General features: G+C 40.5%; 1 long non-coding RNA gene and 1 other non-coding gene across 2 annotated transcripts; one reads left to right on the top strand and one right to left on the bottom strand.

Moving 5' to 3' along the window:
- Positions 1-6,888: 6,888 nt before the first annotated feature.
- Positions 6,889-7,045, top strand: LOC138054707 (5.8S ribosomal RNA). The gene has a single exon (XR_011133361.1). It is a non-coding gene; the product is annotated as a 5.8S ribosomal RNA (ribosomal RNA).
- An 11,955-nt stretch (positions 7,046-19,000) lies between these two features.
- On the bottom strand, positions 19,001-21,334 carry LOC138050861 (uncharacterized). Its single transcript, XR_011132711.1, has 4 exons — positions 21,190-21,334; positions 20,818-21,016; positions 20,524-20,572; positions 19,001-19,085 (listed from the first exon to the last, which is right to left on the bottom strand). It is a non-coding gene; the product is annotated as an uncharacterized lncRNA (long non-coding RNA).
- Between the last annotated feature and the right edge of the window lie 1,378 nt (positions 21,335-22,712).

The raw sequence follows: 22,712 nt of genomic DNA on the forward strand, positions 1-22,712 counted from the left end.
ACCCTAAGGTGTCAGCCATTTTCGTCACTGCTGATGTCAAGGATGACATTGAAGCTGTCAAGGTCTTCAAGGTTTCAGAGTCTTTTGAAGACGTATCCGTGGAATCGAGTTCCTTTTGGTAGGCAGCAAATTTTAAGGCAATCTGAAGGAAATCAGCTTTTACTTTGTCTCCAAGTTCCTTTGTTGTCAAAAATGGTTCCTCCTCTGCGGTAATACCTTCATCAACCAATCTGTCTAAAATGGTTTCTTGTTGCTTCTTGATGAACCTGTATCTTGTCTCCACTTGATTGAACGCTGCCTCTAAGGTTTTTAACTCTGGTCTCACTGAAAAGATTATCTCAAATTCTTCTATTAATTCGTAAAAGATTGTTACCGCGTTTTCCATTTTCCCTGCGAGGGTCTTTGCGTCTACTTTAGGCGGCATCTTACTTTGTAGGCTCGATGCAAAGTTCGGAGATTCGGTATCTTCGGCGTGGATGATATACAGCATTGATTTGGCGGGATCCTCTGGACAAATTTCGACTGATTTGCACCTACGTTCGAGGCACTATTTTATGGCAGGATCACGCCAAGACCCTGTAGAAATTTAGACTTTTATCCGTACTAGCTGCTCGATAAGTCGTTGAACTAGTCGACTGAAAGAAAAATATTACACAAGTAGATTAATGTTTTGGAATGCCGAAGATAGGCTAAAAAGGAATGGAACTGATTTCGTGAATATATACTTACAATTTGTGTCTTCTAATCTACACGATCTTATGGTTTATTTCTTCTGTTGACTGTCTTTAACGTTTTTGATCGGAGGAAAGTGAAAAAGCAATTTGCCCGTTTGCAGTACACTGTCGATTTATATATTTCTGAATTTCTAATTAATTGTCACCTTTCAACTCACGCAAACTTGCTGCGATAAATAAATTGCAAGAATAGTTGCATGCATTAAACCAGTAAGCGAAATAAGTTAACGCGCGAGGTGCGAATCAAGAGTCATACCATTTTTTGGAGTGGTGATGCAGATAGATATGCTGGCGTTGGCTTAGCCATCTCCAACAACCTTAATCATATTACTCCTGTACCCATAAAAACAGGTTAATGACAGTTGGTATTCCACTCAAGTACAACAATTACCTGACTCTGATCAGTGTTTACTATGCAACGTACAACAGTTGAGAAGGAGAGTTTCTACGAGAAGCTCAGTGATTGTATTGATAAAGCAAAAGGTGACTGCATAATTGTCCTAGGCGACTTTAATGCTCGTGTTGGGAGGGATTGGCAGTTGTGGCCATCAGTCATTGGAAAGCACGGAACTGGCAAAATGAATTCAAACAGTCTAATGCTACTGTAATTCTGCACTCGCCTCCATCTTTCAATCATAGGAACCATGTTCCAGTTGAAAGCTTATCTCAAGGAGACCTGGCAACACCAGCGCTCAGGACACTGGCACCACATTGATCATGTACTAGCTGACAGAAAGGTCAGACAGTTCATTAATGTGACTAAGATTAACCCCATAGCAGATTGCCTTACAGATCACAAACGTCTAACCGCCAAATGCCGTTTCGTGGTCAAGAAGAGAAGAAAGACAAACCACCATCAAGTCCAGACATCTCACTAAATACTGAAAAGAAAGAGAAGCTAGAACTTTTCCTGGAAGAGAAGCTCCTTGGCTGTGAAAAATCCTGGGATGATCTGAAGGACGTGTTGAAAAGAGAAAGAAAAAAGAATGCTGGTTTGACGATCAAGACTACGAGATTTAAGGACTTCTTAAGGACTATAAATTATGCGCAGACATAACTGGCAAATGCAATCCAGACCATCCTGGATCAATTAGAGAAATCCAGACGGATAAAAAAGAATTCACATGTAGCAATGGGGAGAACAAGTGACACGTTCTTTCCAATCCAACCCATTACTTCCCAGATGGAGTAGTTTCTTGCCTATCGGGAAAAGGTAAAATTTGGGAGAACGTGAGGAGTGAGATATTGATATGCTGACTACCTATCTCCTATATTAAAATTCGATATTCGATGTCACAGTGGCTATACGGCCGGTAACGGTCAAGTTGTTAAAAACACTAAATGACCGGCAGTCAAAACTTTTTCAAGTTATGGATTAGGCCTAAAAAGCACTCGGGTTAGCCTTAAGTTACTAGCATTCACCTGAAAAGCGCTTTGGTTAGCACTAGAATTCCTGTCATCGCCAAGCTACAATGTGAACTTTTCTGTGAAGTGATTTCAAGGTAAGAAATTGAGACAAGTGTATTTTTTCTTCACAGAAAATTCATTTTGCCTGCTCTGGAGAAGGGAAGGACAGCTATACTTGTTCGCTGGGCAAAGGATACAACACACCTGCAGTCTTCCTTGCTTTTAAAAATATCGGGTTACTTAGTAGCCAAAAACAATGTTCTCCTAGCGTGATAGTCGCCGTGCAGAATTTTTGCGTGGTATACGTAGACAGAACTCACTACACAAAATTTTTGCATAGTGAGTTACATGCTTTGTCAATGCACCAACTCAACAGATAGCTAGCACGCAGATTTTTTGCGTAGTAAACATACTAAGCGAACACATCGATGTATGGCTTGCCTAAGCCCAAGCTTGTATCAGCACCCAGATTTGATGCATTCTCCGATGTTTAATTTTACTTAAATAACACTAACTTCTGAAATGAATTGTTAAAATAAAGGTTTTTCTAACTAAAACAAATAATTTTAAGTAAAGATATGTAGTTTTAATCTGACTCCAGTTAACACTTCGACCGATTACCCGCGTTTTTAAAGAAAAATGCCTATTTTGGAAAAACACATTTTACTTTGGAACACGTTCTAGGTAAATTTATTTTGCCAGTTACATCGATTGATGGCGGCCTCTGAAATCACTATGTGCATGTAAGTGAAACAGCTTTTGGCTGTGTGAGCCAATATGATTAGTTCAGATAAATAGGATTAAGCATCTTTTTGATAAAAAAACCCTTTCACTAATTATCAATAACTTTTTCCTAAATGGCCTTATTGCTCCTCAGCGTGGGGTAATACAAACAACTGTAATATACACAAACTGCAGTTGGTACAGAAATTTGCAGCCAGAATTGTGCTAGGACCGAGAAAGTTTGATCATTTCGAGGGTCCAATGTTTCAGAGATAATTTTTTCTCACGATTTGGTTTCAGCTTTTAAAGGCATGAATGATGGAATAGCCCGGGAGTAGTTTGAAAGCCATGAAAGAGTTTTAGGCTTATTTATTTTAACCTGGAACATATCAAATAAGTAGCATTTCTTCATTTCTTGCAACAATTATTGTAAATAATCCTCGACTATATCCTGATATTCATATTTCTGTGGCAATTATTTCAGGTGCCAGTTATATAGAGACTGAGAATGCCCTGTCTGGTGAGTCACAATAATGTACGTACACATTTATTTACTTACAGTTCCATCTCGTCCCTGCCGCGAAACTTTTTTGTGTTACAATTGTTCAACTGCAGACGGACATGGTCGCCGTTCACAAAGAACAAATTTCTCTGGCTTGTCTTGTGACTTCGCTGGGATTTGACTGCCTCCACGACCTCCTCCCTAGCGAGAAAAAAATTCTACTTATTGACAATACAGTACTGCAAACTTCATTTCAACTGCAATTGTTCAGTACTTAGTTATACAGCTAGTATTTCCCAGCATAATAAAACAGTAAAATATCATAGAAAGGCAGATCATTCCATGAGCTGCCAAAGGAAAGGAGACTAGACTATGACAAAGAAGTTGTCTAATTGTCTAATGAGGGGTGAGAGAATTTTCTCTTCCAGATCAGAGCGAATCATTATTATTACTGTTGTAAATTCATTACTGAATACAATGCGTAGTTTCTCAGTAAGCTTAGACTCTTTAAATAAGAGTGTCTTTAAAGAATAATTGGCTGATGTTATTTAATTACCCTATAAGTTCCTGTGATACTTTGATTGTAAGTGACCAATAATGTTGTTTGCCGACGAGTCAATGATGTTTCGGTTTGCTAAGGTAGCATTTCAATTACCAGAAGTAACAGTTATTGTTAAAACCATTAAAATAATACTCTTTGTAGATCACATTGCAGCTTCTCAAGTCTACTAAGCATTCCAGGTTGTTCGGGACAGGATAGAATTAATAATAATGAATTTTTCCATGAAATACTTGGAGCGACCCTCCAAAAACATGCTTTAATAAATGACTCACCAGGTGATCCAGCGATTAAGCGCTTCCAAATCCTCGAGCATTGATGGCCATTCAAGGTCTCCTTCCTTTTGCAAGATAATCACTTGGGCACGCAATTGCTGGACGATGACCACATCTTTGAATTCCGGGCAGTACTCTCGGTGAACGAATTTTATGGGGTGCAGCAGAGCTGCCACGTGATTGGCGCAGGTCGCCGAGAACAGTTTGCGTTCACCCTACAAACAGGGAGAAGAGATAATTACGCTAGTAGAGTGATATTAATTAAATATCAAAACGTGTCAGTAGTTTTTTAACTTCTTCAGTGTGAAGAAAACCTTTTTTTTAAATACTGACACTTTGATATTTATTTTATATCACTCTACTTATGTAGTTCTTCTTAAAGTGTCACGTATCTCCTACAAAAACGTTTTGGTGAAAGAATTACAAAGCCAATCATTAATCTCTCAATCCTAGCTAAAAGCATTGCCTTCAAGAACAAATCAATGATTGAGTGATTGAAAACACTTCAAAGTCACATGCAAGGTGTCAATTCAGAGAGAATCTAGTCAAAAGAATTGCTGAACATTACTAAACACATTGAAGGTATGCCCCAATTAAATGTTGCTCTGAAATAGTTAAATAAGGTTTTAATACAAAATGTAAGATAATGGAGATTAAAGAATGTCTATGTTGATCTTAATTTGTCTTTCAAGCAATTCTCTTTGCATTCACATTGAGATGAAGCTTGCAGAAATTTGAATTTGGGCTGATTAAATTCAAAGCCAACCGCTTTCAGTGAAGGTCACATTCATTTTTTTAAACAACACAGAGATGAGCACATTTCCCTATCACAGATTAACTTTCTGCCATGTCCGACAACTGGAAATTACCAATGAGAGCCGTTTCGAGTCAAGAATTCTCAATTAATAAAGATCAAGAGACATACAGTGACCCAAATGACTTATTACAAGAACAATCCTTCAATATTGCCTTAACTTGTACCAGAAATAAGTCACTGCGCTTGAAAATAAATTTGCCCATTGCCTATTGGTCCCTCTGTCAGTTATATTGCTATCCAGAACGTTTTACACCAGGAGATTGCAGCCAATGTAAGAGAAAATTAAATTCGCAACCTCCAAAATAAAACATGGCGGACCACACGAATAAGGGCAGGTCATGGACGGCCTGGAAATGAGGAGGCGGCGCCCTATCAGACTCCTTTTTTGGAAGTACTTTACGTTTTAGCGCGCGGTTAGAAAAAAATTCCACCTCTTAACTTAAGAAAGTCAACATAAGATTCGATCAGTGACTATCTCAGAAAGCAGTATTGTGTAAGTGGACAATCCGGTGGCGAGGATTTTCTTAGGAAGCCGAGAAAACTTGAAGACAAAAGATTTGAATTGGAAATCACTTGGGTTTCAGAAAAATGTCACACCTTTGATTGTCATTGAATGGCATAAAAAGTACTTGTAACGTTAAGATGAAGTCAAAAAAAGGCTTAAGAAAACTAATTAAAGCGAACATTGAGCGGAATACTTTGAAAGCAACCTTTCTTGAACTTTCTTGAAAATTCCCTGTGACACAGGAGGTCTCTGTCGCGAGATGCTGACCGGTTGTGTGAAGTACGATTTAACGGCCCCAAGAAAAGTATCCATGTGTGTAGGCAACTGATCGAACAGCAAGGAATACGCTGTTCGCCTTCTTTCGGGAAATGCGACTTGGTGGCTAATTTGTTCTTGCTGTTGGTCATCGTCAGTAACATCCTCGTCAAGATCAGATGAAGCCGATTGAACGCGGCCTCTTGCATGTGCGCTGATCCGTGAATCGGGTTGATCTTCACCCTCGGAGTCATGATCATCGGAACTGCTTTAATTTGCACGACTTAGGAGGGAATCGACGCTATTCTTAGCTTCGATCTCCGGAAAAATAAGGAGAGAAAACAACGCAGACAAGAACAGGATATCTTTATGCTATGAGAAGAAATATTGAAGTGAATCCAATTTAAAATCGTTTGGATAATACATTGCATGCGTGCTCTCGCTGCTGCGCCTTAGTCACGTGGACAATTGCTTCACGTCAGTTGCAAAGAGGGAACTGAGTTCTACACAGGAAAGAAAATAGATACCTTTCAGCAATGTGTTGCATTGCGAGTAATATTGTAACACTGTCATATTTAACTTAATTACAGGATAGCTCTAACTCTCCTGAGTAATCTGTGCATCAACAGCTTGGCAAGTTAGATCCTTTTCCAATGGCAGTCATTTGACTATAGCACGTTGCAAAATTACATCGCATTCCTGAAAGCCAAGACTAAGGGCTAGAACTAATGCTGACTCAGCACATTTACTCTCATGACATCATAACCAACGTACAGCACATTGTCCGCTGAACATGTGTAGCAAGTTTGAACGCCAGACCTTAAGACGTTAAGACGTTATGAAGGTTTAAGTTGGGTTTGGTAGCTTTTGTGCATGTCAGAAACGCCTCTAAAACATGAGTATAGGGTAAGAGTCATATCTTAACTGCTGAAAAAGCAAACCCAACTTTTAGTTAAGGAAAATGTAGCCAATGGTCCAATGTGTCACCGAAAGAAATTTGAAGACAATTCGTTAAAATCCAGCAGTCAGCCCCCCATGTTCGCATGTCTTTGCTTTCTCTCCAGTTTGTCAATAGTAAGAATGACCAAAGATACGAAAAAATGTGAAAAAGAACTCAGAACGGTGGATCTCTTGGCTCACGCATCGATGAAGAACGCAGCCAACTGCGATAAGTAGTGTGAATTGCAGAAGACAGTGAATCATTGAATCTTTGAACGCAAATGGCACTCTCGGGCCCCGGTCCCGCAAGCATATCTGTCTGAGGGTCTTTCTTCTTTGCGAGGAAAGACGGTGTTGAGGTGTCAGAGCCCATCCTCCTTAACAGGAAGAGGCTGTGTCCCTTGAAATGTAGATTGCCGGTGGACGACCTCAACTCGTTCATCGCCCACCGGCAAACAGAGAGGAACACGTAAACTTGTACGACCTCAGATCAGGCAAGACTACCGGCTGAATTTAAGTATATTAATAAGCGGAGGAAAGAAACTAACTAGGATTCCCCTCAGTAATGGCGAGTGAAGCGGGAAATGGCTCAAATTGAAAATCGACCACCTCCCAACAAGAGGGCTGTGGCGAGTTGTAGTTGAGAGAAGCGCTGTCCGGGCCCTGTGCGGGTTCGCCCCCAAGTCACCTGGAAGGACGCTCTGGATAAGTGAGAAAAAGTGGTTCTTTGGAGGAAAATACCCCCGGTTTTGAGTGTGGCTCTCCTAACCCCCAGAAGTTGTTGCAGAATTGGATTGCGCATCTCATGATACCAATGGTTTCTTTGTAGCACCTTAGGGGAAGGCTCTGCATAAGTGAGAAAAAGTAGTTTGTTGGCAATAACTCCCCCGGTTTTTTTTACTGCGTCCCCCTAACCCAAAGAAGTGGTTGCAAAATTTGATTGCGCATCCTGTGATACCATTCCCTAGCACCTCAGGGAAAGGCTCTGCATTAGTGAGAAAAAGTGGTTTTTTGAGCATAACTCCCGCCGGTTTTGCGTGTGGCCCTCCTAACCCCGAAAAGGTGTTGCGGGATTGGATAGCGCATCCTATGATACCATTTGTTACTCTGTAGCACCTGAGGGGAAGGCCCTGCTTAAGTGGCAAATGCAGGTTTTTTGAGGATATCTCCCCCCGGTTTTGAGCTGGGACCCCCTAATCCCAAGAAATTGTTGCAGAATTTGATTGCGCGTCTGCTGATATCATTGGTTTTCCTCTAGCACGCCCAGGGAAGACCCTGCATATGTGAGAAAAACAGATTTTTTGGCCATAACTCCCCCCGGTTTTGAGGTGGCACAACCTAACCCCCTGAAGTTGTTGCAGATTGGATTGCACATCTGCTGATACCATTGGTTAGTCTCTAGCACGCCCAGGGATAGGCCTATCCACATTCTGCTCTACAACTTTTCAGCAACTTTTAGGATTTTGAGCAATTTTTTCGTCAGAGAGCAACTTCTGGGAACGAGGTTGGGGCAGCGGACTGTGTGTCCGTGCTTTCAAGGCAGCACGTCTCTGTTGCCCTGTCCAAGTTTCCGCACTGAGACCAGATGCTCGTTCCCTAGAAGAGTTAAAAAACTTTCCATTTGTGAATGATGCCACCATAGCTAACTTGGCAAAAGAGCTGCCACTTTATCTCGCCGCCGCTGATGACGTTATGTATGATAGTCAAGAGGTGAAACTTGTGTGGTGGGCAGCACATCAGGACACTCTTCAACAGTGGGTTGCATTGCTCAGGAAGTTTGAGCCACTTTTTCAATTTGAGCAACTTTTGAGCAACTTTTTACCTTTTTCGGAGCAGAATCTGGACGCCCCTACCCAGGAAAAGCACTGCATATGTAAGAAAAACAGGTTTTTGGAGGATATCTACCCTCGGTTTTAAGCTGGGACCCCCTAACCCGCTGAAGTTGTTGCAAAATTTTGGATTGTGCTTTCTGTGATACCATTAGTTTTTCTCTAGCATGCTCAGGAAAGGCTCTGCATAAGTGAGAAAAACATGTTTTTTGGCCATATCTCCCTCCCCGGAGAGATGCGCCCCCTGAAAGCAGGTTAGAACGAGTCAGCATGCAATGGCGCATCCCGTGGTTTTTAGACTGACTTAGCTATTCTAAACTTAAAAGTCACTGGCTAACCCTAGCCATTGGACGGGCTTTCCAATGATACCATTAGTTACTCTCTAGCACCTCAGGGGAAGGCTGTGCATAAGGGAGCAATATCTCCCCCCGGTTTTGACTGTGGCCCTCGTAACTCCCAGAAGTTGTTGCAGAAACCAATGGTATCATGCAATCAAATTCTGCAACAACTTCTGGGGGTTAGGCGGCTCCAGCTTAAAACTGGAAAAAAACAACTTGTTTTCACGTATGCATGGCCTTCCCCTGAGGTGCTACAAGAAAACCAAAACTATCATTCGATGCGCAATCAAATTCTGCAACACCTTTTTGGAGTTAGGGGGGAGCAGTGTAAAACCGGGAAGAGTTATCCTAAAAAGAACACTTTTTCTCACTTGGGCAGGGTCTTCCCCTGAGGTGCTACAAAGAAAACATTGGTATCACAGGATGCTTCATTTAATTCTTTGTAGCACCCCCCACGGGAACGCCCTGCCTAAGTAAAGAAAAGTGGTTTTTTTGCCATAACTCCCTCCGGTTTTACCCTGGGGCCCCCTAATCGCAAAAAAAGGTTGCAGAATTTGATTGCGCAACGAATGATACCCTTGGGTCTCTTGTAGCACCTGACACGAAGGCCTGCCCTGTCGGTCTTTTACATTTTATCATTTTCTCTCCATTCTGCTTTGTAGCGACTAGATTTGATACCGTTGACTTGTTCATTTTATCTATCATTTTCTCGCATCTTTCATCATATTTTGTAAATGTCTTCAGTCACTATCCAGGCTTCATCCTAGGACATTATTCGCAACCTTACGATTAAAACTTTTCTACACTTCGGTTAATAATTGTTAACTATTCTACAGCCTAGATTAGGTGCGCTGTTTGCAGAATGGCGAACAAATTAGTATTGGTACTGCTTTTCTTAGCGTTCCAACCCCCGAAGAAAGCGTGGCACGAGGTCTTTTCTGAGAGATTGAACTGTCGTTTTTTTCAAAATGGCAGCTAGAGATGTTTCGGATGAATACGTTCATATTCCCAAGCGACTAATACTTAAACTTTTACGTGATGAAGGAGGTTTAAGTTCATTGCCAAGTTTGCCATCACACGCCCGCCCTGTGATTGAATTAACGAGAATGGCAAAGGCAAATGAATTTGTATGAGGGTATTTTCGTCGTACGGTGGCGTTCCTTTGAAACAGTCCTATTATTCGAGTTTTAGTTCAGTATCTCGCTTGTTCATGATCATTTCATTCAAGCACTAGCCGTATTGCTAGTCTTCACAAACAATAAAGAAAGACGTAATGCTACAACGTTTATGGAGTGGCTGTTCTCTTATTACTTGTTGTTTTTTTTCTTTTATTTTTACAGAAACTGTTTAAGGGTGACTTGTTTACGGTGAAGCCAGTTGAAGCAGACACTTTCATCTGCGCCTACGCGTCTACAGCATCCGTTCGTTATGCCAGTGAGCATAGCCATGGGGACTATCTAATCACTATCCAAGGAGAAGGCCGATTGGTGGATGCTGATGGAGCAGAAAACGAGTTTGAGACAGGTTTGGGTCGAATTTGTAATGATGGTTCCTTTCAACTGGCCTTGTTAAGATCCAAGTTCGGGAAGCTTACAGATGTTCGCGTCAACTGCAAGTTTGCTAAAGGAAATGGAGAAGCTTGGATGAAATCGCGAAAAATCGCAGCAAATGAAGAACTCTTAGTGTGCCACTTGCACGACCTCTCTTGTTGGAGGACGATCTTCTCCAATCAGCAGCTGGAACCCGTCAAAGAGGCCTTGCGGTCATGCTGTCCAACACCGCAAAATGCCGAGGAAGCAATAGCTAGACTCTCCATTTAAGTCTAGTTGGGACTTAATAAGTACTTGGAGAGTTTCTATATGGTCTGTTTTTACTTGAGTTTCCTGAAAGAAAAAAGGAAATAACGACATGAATCATAAAGCACTGCGCTGGCCTCTAACATGTTGTAACATCGAAATTTTCGGGTTTATTAACAAACAAACTAAAGGTTCAACTCTGTGTAGAGGGCAGGAGTTACTGAAATTTGCCTCTAGCCATGCCACAGACCAGTTGAATGGTCATAACTTTGCATTTAAAGCAATGCGCTGGCCTCTAACAATTTGTAAAATCGAGATTTTCGGGTTTATTAACAAAGAAACTAAAGGTTCAACTCTGTGTAGAGGGCATTATTATGTGTGTATGTTATTATTATAACAATGATTTGTTACTATTTGCATAGTATTTAACAATTACACCCGTAGCCCTTGAGGGCGAAGGGTCTAATTGATTTAGTATCACGCAACTAGTCAGACAGAAAAGATAATAATAAAGTTGCCAATGCTACTCGAGAATTATTTCTAATAGTCCTCTAGTAGCGTAGCCAATCAAAATGCAGCATCTTCATTAGTCCACTAGTTGGACGACACTATTTATGAATTATTACTTTTCACGTAAGTAAGGGAAATTGGTCATGTGACTTCAGAAAAAGCTTTATTTCATTTCAGATAAATTACAAATGTAACCAAACACATCAGAACATGATGTTTTGGCAAAGCTTTTCCATAATACTTACCCTCCGTTTGAGATAACTCATTTTTTGATGTCACAGGGTAAATGATATCCATGGGCCTGACAAGCTTCCCTAAACACAGTCATATGAATACTTGATCAATCTATTGAACAATAAACTTTGTTTAACTCATTAAGAATACGTGTTTCTAAATTCTCTGCAGGGGTATTTTATAATGGCTCAATCACGCCTTAACTAGCCTGAGGTTGAATTTGCCTGGTCAGCATCAACAGAGCACTTCTTGCCTCGTAACCCTTGACCTCAGTGCTCGTCAGCTGGGTGAACATTAGGAAAGTGCGCCGGTTTTGCGGGAAAAAAATCAAAACCGGAGAAGATGAAATAAAACAAGCAAGCTAGAGTCGCTAAAAGGCGGAAAAGACCCTTATTCACTCCCCCTAAAATGAAATTAAAAAACAAAAGGAAAACTTGGATAGCTCACTAAATTCTGGAACCCCCAGAGCTTATGAACGAATCCAGCAAAATAGACTCGAATCGATTTCGCATAAAATTCCGTAAAAGAAATGGCATTTTCCCTTATCAGCCTAATTAAGCTTAACTTAAGAGCGACAAAAATGCCCTTGGTATGAAAATACCTGCATCGACCCACAGCTGAATCGAGTTTTCCCTCGAAAGTCTCTTGATAACACCACATGGTCAGCCATGACTCTTTGTTTCTCGGGGAGGGGATGTCTGGGCTCCTTTTTGGCTTGTTGCAAGGTCGTGGACGGCGCATGAAACCGAGATTTTTGTGGCGAAAAACAGAGATTCTGATTTTTTGCACAAAAATCTCGCTCCGATGCTACGAGCAAGACCTTGCAACGAGTCAAAAAGGAACCCCGAACATCCCCTCCCCGAGAAACAATGACTACTGGCTGACCCACTGGCCCACTGCTGGAACTCAATTGGGAGGGGCCTGTGTACGAGACAAGCTATTGTAAGCGGATTTTTTGAAACCTTCGATTGTGAACATACAATACCATCAAATATGGCACCTGGTAAGCAAACTGTTGTTGAAAACTATTCTTAATTTTGCTTCCCTTTTTCCTGTCTTTTCCCACCTTAAGCTGTTCGTTTGATTCGGCCAAGTGAGCGACCCTTGCCACTCGATAAAACGCGCTATTTCGTGTACATGAGCTGAGTTTAGTAAGCATTTCGATCTGACATCTCAAAAGTCCGGGATAATCGAAAAATGGAAATCACTGGCCTTGTTCACAACAGTAGTTTCATGCACATTATCGCCCTTCCAAGGGGTTTCCAAGCGAACATGGCTTATTTGAACTGGGGGACTGGGGAGTCGGAAAAGAATGACAAAATATCTTAGGGAACAAGGGAACATAATACAGTTTTAGGGATGAAAAAGCTGGGAAAGTCATTTTGGGTTCAAGGGAACGCAAGCAACTTTTAAATGGAACAAGGACCCTCCTGGGAGGGCCTTGTTAACAATAACCTTAAGGTGGCTTAAACCAGTTAGGGAATGTCTCATTTATGAGAATGAACTCTGTAACACTGTTATGTAATGATACTATAAAGGCCTAGGGTCCTGCAATAATTGCTAAACCAGATGCACTCATTAATGTGACCTAATAGGTTGCCATTAAATGCTTTTATATTTCAAAAACGAACTCAGGTAATCCCATTCGCTCTTTCTGAAGAGTGATTAGCAAGCTATTAACAGTAAAACTCTATGCAAAATGAACACAAAGAAAACAAACATTCTCTGGAGCAAATTCAGAGCCACCTTTAAAATTTACCAATAATGTTTATTGATAGTTCCATGCACATTAATAATAACTTTTAGTATAAATACACAGATGATTATACAAAATCGCGCGTTCTCATTGGCTCGCTATCTCGGATTATCAGCGGATAATCACCTCGACGGACAAAATGGCTGCCAGTAGTCGTTTTGCCACTGTAAGTGAAGATGATTTCGCGTTGAAATGTTTTTTTTTTTTCTCTTTTTTGAAATAATCACCTGTGTATCTATACTAAAACAGTTATTCGCCTCAGGCTCAGTGATTATAGGTGAATATTCACCTCGACTTCGTCTCGGTGAATATTCACCGATAATCACTGAGCCTGAGGCGAATAATTGTTAAAGAATTTCATTTAGTCCAGGATGTGAAAATCCAACTTTTCCTTTACCCTTTCAGTTGGTATGTGACCCTTGAAAATGTTCTAAACTATATGAGAGCTTATTAATGTACCAGTATTATTATTATTATTACTATTATTATTTTTTTTTTTACTGTGCGATTTGATTAGTACAACCAATAATTAAATAATTTATGCTTGTGTGACTGGAACAAAGTTTGATGTAAGTATACTAATAATATCAATCTTTTTTCCTGTGTTTACTAGGAAACCCAGGTGCAAGCCAGGAAGGCTTTGAGACAAATGGTACATAAGCCCTTGCTCTTAGAAGTAACAATGTTTCTTCTAATGTGCAGTTGACTGCACACTCTACATATCAGCAGTTGCTCAATAAATTAATATTATAATTTATTATTCTTGCAGAATGCAGAGGTACATCTTCTGAAACTATTAAAATTGTTAAAATTGGGGTCCATGTGAAATAAAGTCTATTTAAGGAACACAATAACATTACTCATTTCTTGCTCTTTCTTAACTGTAATATTTCTTGTATGAACAGCAGACCAGGAAATGATAGAGATAAGCCAAATGTTAAGAATTTGAAAAACAGTATCAAGAGTTAAGACTTATCACACTTAATAGACAATTTTAAGAACTGTGATTTATGCTGCTAAGCTGCTTTAAATTTTACATTTTATATATATTTGAGATCTTTTAAGCTTTTCAAATACTACCTAGTTTGTACATTTTCTATTTATCTATTTATATTATAGATTATTCATTAAATTGCAAGTAATTGTAACTTTAGCTAAGGTAAACTTTATTGTATTAGTGTCCCCAATTAGTTTTTTCTAAGCTAAATACTATTGACACTTAAATAAAGTCTATCATCATTCATTAGAATTATCCTTACAAAAACAACAACTAGAAAGCTAATTATTGAAATTATCATTTCTCCCAATATTAAGTTGAAGATTATTGTCTTGCTCAGTAATGCCTGTTACCATAGTTACAGGGCACAAGTATTAAGTTTCCTTTCTGTTTCCTTTCTCCTAAGACTTGGAACTGTGATGATATTATTTTCATTTTGTTTGCTTGCACATATGTGAAATAAAACCAAAAAGCCATAGAGTCTCTCATTAAGATTTCAATCTTGCATGATATCTCTCATATTTCTTAGCTGCACATTATTTTTTATAGATTAAAGATCTAGGGTTAGGGTTAGGGTTTAGTATATTTATTGCCCTGTTTTATTGTTTTGTTTTTTTTTTTGTTCCCCTTTTTGTGGAGAATGAAGTCATTTGAATTGAAAGGCTTGATAGATCACTTTGGTGGCTCCAACTCTGAAAACAATCGAGATATGTCTGAGTTTGAGCTCGGGCTGAAAACCTCCCTTTGCCAACCGGGGAGTGATCACGTGGTGAATTTCTCCGCGGAAAGTTGTGAAGCAACGCAACATTGAGTCCTACCCCGCGCTTTCCAATGCCTAGTCTCTTTCACAATAATTTTTTTTCGCGTCGGTTACTTCAACGTTGTCGTTGCTTACGCTTTCTAGTTCAACAGTGAACAAACACAAGTCTTCAGCCAAGAAACGTTTTTAATAGTAATTCCACACTGGTGAAACTATGTCAATGTGCATTACGCGTATATTCACGTGGCCATAATGCAGGCTCAACAATAACACTAAACTAGATACATTTACGAGACGGAAAGAAAAGCAACGATAAAGCGCTTTTTAATGAAATATCGCTAAAGCAAAATCAAAAGCAAAGCCATTGCTTTAACTCCAATAGCTGCAGACAGCGCGATAAGCACAACGACTCAATTATATGCAATTGCTCTAATCGCGTGAAAATGGGTTGCCCTTTTTTTCCTTTTCTTTTTCTTTTTTTTTTCTTAGCCCCAAGGAAAACCGTAACACACTTTACTACTAGGTGAATTCTTGCTGGAAATAACGCTTCGTCCTTGATATGAATGTAAAAATGGAAACATTTCTTTTGTCCACAACTAAGTCCTGTCAGTAAAGCCCAGTAGTACTACCTTGACTTCCCTTCGTTCACGAAACGGTTACGACAGTTGAGAAAGGATCTTTAGCTTTCATGGGTTAGTGCTGGGAAGCAGTGAGTCAACACCGGGTTTTACTGACTGAGAGTAACTATAATCAGATAATTAAAGGCCCCAAATCGCCCAGAATGCATTGCGCACCGTTAATCGCGAAATATAAATTATCCAAATATGTGACGTGCTGATTGGCCTGACTGCGTCTTACGCGTTTGGAAAAGTCACCATTTGAAAATAAAATTTAAAAAAAACAGCGCTATGACTTTTGGGCGAATGTGGGCCTTTTCGTTTTCTCCCTTTCTGGCTTTGATCAATCTGTCGCTAATAGGGAGCTTAAGCACGCGCGTTTTTGAGATGCGGACGGCAACCGGAAGACAACATTTCGCATGCCAGGACAGTGGCAGAAAAGATACTTAGTAATGTAAATGTGGTTATGTGAATACAAATTAAAAGAGAAAACGGCTCACTTCCGGTTGTCGTCCGCGTCTCAAATTAAAACGCGCGTGCTTAAGCTCCCTAACATTCACTGATGGGAAACGTCAACTTTACGCGATTATTCAGGAAAAATCTACTGGTGGGAAAAATGTCCTCTGTAGCGACCTCGTAAAAGCGATGGCGATGTCTCAAAGTTAAAGGGGTGGCGAATGGTAAATGCGAGACTTTGCGAGACGGCGAGACCAGCGTTTTTCTTTGCGAGCCCGAGGCATTTTGACTTTTTAGATTGCGAGAGCGAGACTTCAAAGTGTATGACACCTTCATATAAAAAACGAGACTGCGAGACGCACATAACCCCTCAAAAAACGAAACTGCGAGACCCGTGAAATTCGACTAAAATTTTGCGAGACCCAGAGTTTTTGAAGAACCATTCGCCATCCCTAGTTAACACTAGCCTTGTCTGTCGGGAAGAGAGGAAACAAAACGATTACCGGAATGCAGTGTCAGTTCTTGGAGTCTTTCCCATAGACCTGGTTGTGGATGTCAATTTTGGGTGTTCTCAGTTCGTATACACCGTCTGCATGCAAGTAAACTATGTCTATTGGGTAGATGAGGGCACTGACTTGCTCTCTAAAACTTTTCCCTGCATCCAGTCGAAATTTTCCGGGCTCTGGTTCCGAAAACTCGGCTAGGTAGGCCATTTTCTTGTCCTGTGAGAGTCTCAATATTTTGGCCACAAACACTTCAGGCACTTTTTTACTCGAATTGGCTGCCACCAACGCTACAAATTCACCTTGGGTTGGCAGATATTCAATGTTGCCTGCTTCGTCTTCGTCACTCAGGACTTCAACACAATCTTCACCCAAGGTTCTGGATGCCACTGAGCTTAAGAGATCGAGTGCTTTTTCCTTTTTGTCCTCTAACGGCCGTTGGTCATAATACCTCTGCTGCGTTCTAACCGAATGCTTCATGACGGTTGCGAAGGATTCTCTCAAGGATTGATCGCCACTTTCCGGTAGGGTCAAGAAGTGACTTACGACCGCTTTGCGGAGGTCCACTGTTGTTAGCCTGCGAGAGAAGTAATTTTCGAACAACGCCGACACGTAATAGGTGTATGCTGCATGTGAGAAGCTATCGCCTCTCGGACCGACGAAAAAGTAATCGTGTTCTTTGCCGTTAAGCAAAAGAGACCGCAGCTTCGCATGATATAATTGCAGATAGTAAGTCAAGAATGGCATGGAGCTCAAGTCGGTTCTATTTGGGCCGTATGTTGGTCTGGTCTTGTAATTATCTTCGATTAGGATGACTGAGGCGTCCTCTTTAAAACAGATAAAATTCTGGCCTTTCATTTGGTCTCCCGTTTGATCTTTGTAAATCCGGAGCGAAATGTATTCTTTGACACGCCCAGGGTTTGCAGTGCAGTAGAGAAGGAGCAGACACAGGTTCATGCAACTTCGCGCCCTGGCAGAGCCTTTTTTTTTCGGTGACCTCCCACTTCAATTCTCGGCATAATTCTAGCAATTCCGAGTAGACGACTTTGGATTGCCTCGTGGTAACAGCTGCTTGCTCGACGCGGCCTTTTTTCGACAAACGCTCGAGTTGCCTCCGAATGGCCCTGATCTTTTCTAGAGATTCGTCCTTCTCGTCACTTCGAGGGCATACGCCTGGCACTTTGACAATGTTTATTACAGACGACAAGTATCGGCTACAGGTGACTGGCTTACTGCCTTGCGTTTCCGTAATGAAGTGCACAAAATCCTGGACGAGCGGTGGATTTGCACATTGTGTCAGGGTGGGTTCCATGCCTTTTACTTTCTTCACGAACCACAGAAAAATCTTGACCCTTTCGATCATTTTTTCAACGGTATCCGGTTGCAAAGAACTTCCCTCCCGATCGCAGTTAAGATCCTCCGAGTAAACCTGTCGTATTTCAGCAAGTTCGGAACACAGACGGGTGGACATTTCCGAATCTGAAAGAGTTTTTGTTCTCCTTTTTCTTTTCTTTTTTTTTGGGTCTTTCTCATCGCTAGCGTCATTACAGGGGACCGGACCTTCCGCACGGGGAGAATCTGGGCCTGCTGTTGCAGCACGCGTTTCCTTCTCGAGGGAATCGTTCGTCAGATGTGGAACATTGCTTTCAAGCCTAGTCGGAGAAGGTGATTTACTTCCAGTGTCACTCAGAGAAGGATCACTAATTTGATCAGGCCCTGGCTGTGATTGCAAGAAAGTGAAATTTGGGGCTGGTAAACTTTGTCCCCACGAATTGTTTTGATCATCTTTTTCACTGGGGCCAGCTCCCGCGAAATTGGTTCCAACTGAAAATTCTGACATCAAGAAACTGGATTCTATCGGGTTGGTGTTATTTTGCAATTTGGAAGGTTGCAAAAAGAAATTGGATTGGCTGGGCGAAGAATCGATGGTGGGTAAAAGGTCTCCTTGGAACAGCCCCTTTAAGCATAACAAATCTTGTTCTTTAATTAAATGGAAGGGAAAAAATTGAGCTGGCAGACGTTGTTGAAAAAAAAAAAAACTCTTCTCCCGTGCACGGAACTACTTCGACCGCTAACTGAAGTAAGGCGTTGCTGAAAATTATATTGTTGACATTGGAGAAAAGTTCTTGCCTGGCTTGCACGAAACAGAAGAACCGTTCCTTTCCACGCCTGATGGCAAACATATCGTCGAATGCTACAGAGGACATATTTCCCACCCTTGGTGAAATCTAGCATGAATTACACAAGAATGAAATCATCTGAAGACGACTAGCGCTTAGCCATCCTTAACCAAACAAGTACTTTTACATCTACTGGCTCTAAAAAAATCTGTCACCAAAAAGGTGGAAATAACCCTTAAAAAAAAAAAATTCTCTTGGACTATAACCTGCTAATCGTTTTAAAAGGTATGGTCATGATAACGTTCTTACATATACTTCAACAGCATCTTTGAACAGCGCACTGCCCTTACATTTCTTTCAACTGACTTCCTTCATCTGATTTCCTTCAGCTGCGAACGGATATATTACATGGACGCGTTGTAAATTTCATGGGGCAATCGATGACATCAGTTTCTTATGAGGGAAAGGACAAAAATTTCTAAATTAGTGTATTGTCAAGGAAAGTCATATCTTTTAACTAACAGTGCCCGAGGAAGCAAAAATAGTTTTCACTGTTAAAAGACAATTTCGTAGTCAATCAAATAGGAAGGCCACTTAAATGAAATCAAAGTTGCCACATGGAAAAAGTAAACTAGGACCAATATTTATAACGATTTGTATGGAAAGTGGGGGGATAGTCTAACTGCTAAGAGAAAACAAGAAACCGGAAACGTTGCACGCGACATTAGAGTCCTTGTGGAAATATGCCAACTTTCACACTTGTATCTCGCATTCTTTACGACATACACTATTACAAATATTTAGAACGATTTATATGGAAAGTGAAGGGGGTAGTCTAACGTCTAAGAAAAAACAAGACATCGGAAACGTTGAGCGCTAACTTAAAGGGGCACTGTCGTCCTAAAAAAGCTGTTTTTCGATCAAAGCTCGGTAAAAATCTAAATTAGTACTTTAGCTCACACACCTACAACATTCTTGACAACCCACTGACAAGATATGAAACATACTAAGTTATTGCTCACTTCACATCACCCTCTAATAGTTATATCTATTTCCAAAAAAGCTAATCGTATTTAATTGTTTGCGACGCTCTGCGGACAACAGGCAACGGTTTTTTCAAGTTTCAATCTATTTTCATCCTCTCCATCCATGGATGCAAGTAACGAAGAATAGCTTCGGTGTATTTTGATTGTTATTGTCAATAGAACTACACCATTATGAGGCATTCTTTCCGAGATAAACTATGAGAAATATTTAGAAGGATTTATATGGAAAGTGAAGGGGATACTGTGTAGCACTTAAACTTTGCGGGGTTTAATTTTTGCGGATTTTGCGGATGGTACTTGATCCGCAAAAACAAGTTCCAGACTTTCAATCCATTCATATGGTGGGATAAGAAAAAAAAAGTTTATTTTGATATTTGTATTGAGAAAAGGCAATCGGAGCGTGTTACAAACAAAGCGAAACGATAAAATTAAGTCAATAATTTTCCAGCCTCTGAGGCACAAGAAGCGAAATCAAAGCAGTCATTCAAAGGGTCATATTAAACTTGATGTAACGGGCTATCCGAAGGGACACAATTTTCTAAGGCCTCCAGGATGCCACATTTTTTTCTACCCGTTATTGATTCTCGAGGGGTTTTTTTACCAAAAGGGTTAATAGAAGTTGACAATAGTTTTGCTGCTTGAAAAGAAAACCGCAAAAATTGGTTGCCAACGGAAATTTCAGTCAATTCGAGCCGCAAAAATTTTTTATCGCAAACCTAAAAAACTCGTCACTTAATCCGCAAAACAAAAGTCCCGCAAAAGTTTCATGCTACACCGTAGTCTAACTTCTAAGAAAAAACAAGAGACCGGAAACGTTGCATGCATGCAAATTTTTAAACTTTTACCTTGTGATATCGTTGAGATACACCGGTCAGAATAGATGACATCAGTTGCCTGTGAGGAAAAGGAGAAAATATTCTAAATTAGTTTAACGTTAATGAAAGCCGTAGCTTTGAAGTGACAGTGCCAAGAGGTAGCGAAAGTATTTTTTTTTTTTTTTTTTTTTTTTTTTTTTTTTTTAGAGGTAGCGAAAGTAGCTTAGCAAAAAGGAAGGTCAAACTTCAAGGAAAACAAAATATCTATGATACATCAGTGTTTCGACTAAAATAAATTCAAAGCAAAAAGATAGTGCTTCTTACCAAATGGTAAGGATTTGCCAGGGGCAGTTCAGTTCAGCAATTGCAACACAGCATAGCATCAGGACTACTATAGCCAGATAGGTACATTTCCCAAGCTGAGCTCATCCGAGCCTGGCTAGGCAGAATGGGCGGCTTGACAATCGGCGCAAAGGCTTTTCTTACCCTGGTCTCAGTTCTGATTGGTTGTAACAGAGACGCCCTGGTGATTTAGGGAGGCAAGCAGACACGTAACTGAATTGAGACTGAGTAAACTTACTCTGGTTTTCACAAGACTGCTGGTAGTTCATAAGTTAAACTATTTGCAAGTACGATTGAGTATTGTGCATTGAGCGTAAAATACCATACATCTCGCACGAGTATTCGAAAACAGACCTGCAAGAAATGAGAAAGAGAACACCACGCAGATAGGTCAAATTCCGATGTTTGAAAAACACCACCAAATTGTCGCCTGTAAAAAAACATACGATAATTAGGCGATAATTAGGCGGTGATTGCAATCATTTCTCACGGTGATCAACTGATAATGCAATATCCCGCAGTTGAAGTGCACCCAAATTTCCCTACTATCGAGCATTCATATAGACCACTTTCATAAATGCCAACCACCTTTACATTCTTTTGTATTTATATTAACTGGACCTACTTCCCTCATTTTGAAAGAAATATCCTGTTGAAATTTGCTCGTCGTAGCGAGGCTAGAAAGACTTATCAGCATTAGGACAAAAGAATATTTTCTTCGGCCGCTATTATGAAAGAGGTCTAGTGCATGACCTCACCTGAACCTGGTGAAAAAAAATTAATTGCTTAATTGCAGAGATTATTTCAAGCATTGGCAACCATCCACTTACAGACTTTTGTAGAAAATGACTCTCGTATTATTCAGAAGTCTTTTGTGTTGGGTGACTCGGCTCAACACTACATGGTAGTCTCTGACATTGGCTCACGTGCAAAATCTCCTTGCACTTAGACCACTCAGTACCTCATTGTGCCAACAGTTAATGAGGAATATCTGTCATGGCAATTATAAACTGCGAATTGAAGTTTCACCCCAATTTTGTAAATCCTAGTCAATAAACTTGAGTGTTTATTGACTAGGCACAACCATTGCCAAAAAAAGAGTAAAACCTTTGCGGATATGAGCCAATTTGGATTTGTAATGAATGGCAAAAGGAAAACAGTAAGGGTTAAATAATTTTTGTAAACCCTAGTCAATAAACACTCAACCCTTCTCGAGTTGCTACAACCCTTGCAGAAAAAGGGTAAAACGTCTGCAGATAAGATTAAATTTCGATTTGTTTTGAAAGCCAAGAGGAGAATAGTAAGGGTTTGCTTAAGGGTTTTCTTAACTAAATGAACCCCAACTATCAACAAAAGGGTTCTGCAATTCAATCTAGGGGTTGGGGATTTAGGGGTTAGTGGAAGGGTTAGAAAAAGGGTTATCTTAAGGATTGACTAATCCTTTTACTAACCCTTGTGTTTTTCAAGGGTTAGTGAAAGGGTTAGTGAATCCTTAAAATAACCCTTCTTCTAACCCTTTCACTAACCCTTTTACTAACCCTTGAAAAACACAAGGGTTAGTGAAAGGGTTAGTGATTCCTTAAAATAACCCTTCTTCTAACCCTAACCCTAACCCTAACCCTAAACCCTAACCCTAACCTAACCCTAACCCTAACCCTAACCCTAACCCTAACCGTAACCCTAACCCTAACCCTAACCCTAACCCTAACCCTAACCCTAACCCTAACCCTAACCCTAACCCTAACCCTAACCCTAACCCTAACCCTAACCCTAACCCTAACCCTAACCCTAACCCTAACCCTAACCCTAACCCTAACCCTAACCCTAACCCTAACCCTAACCCTAAAAGAGTTAGGGTTAGGGTTAGGGTTAGGGTT

This window comes from Montipora capricornis, chromosome 6 (genome assembly GCF_036669925.1).
Source record: "Montipora capricornis isolate CH-2021 chromosome 6, ASM3666992v2, whole genome shotgun sequence".
Classification (NCBI taxonomy): domain Eukaryota; kingdom Metazoa; phylum Cnidaria; class Anthozoa; order Scleractinia; family Acroporidae; genus Montipora; species Montipora capricornis.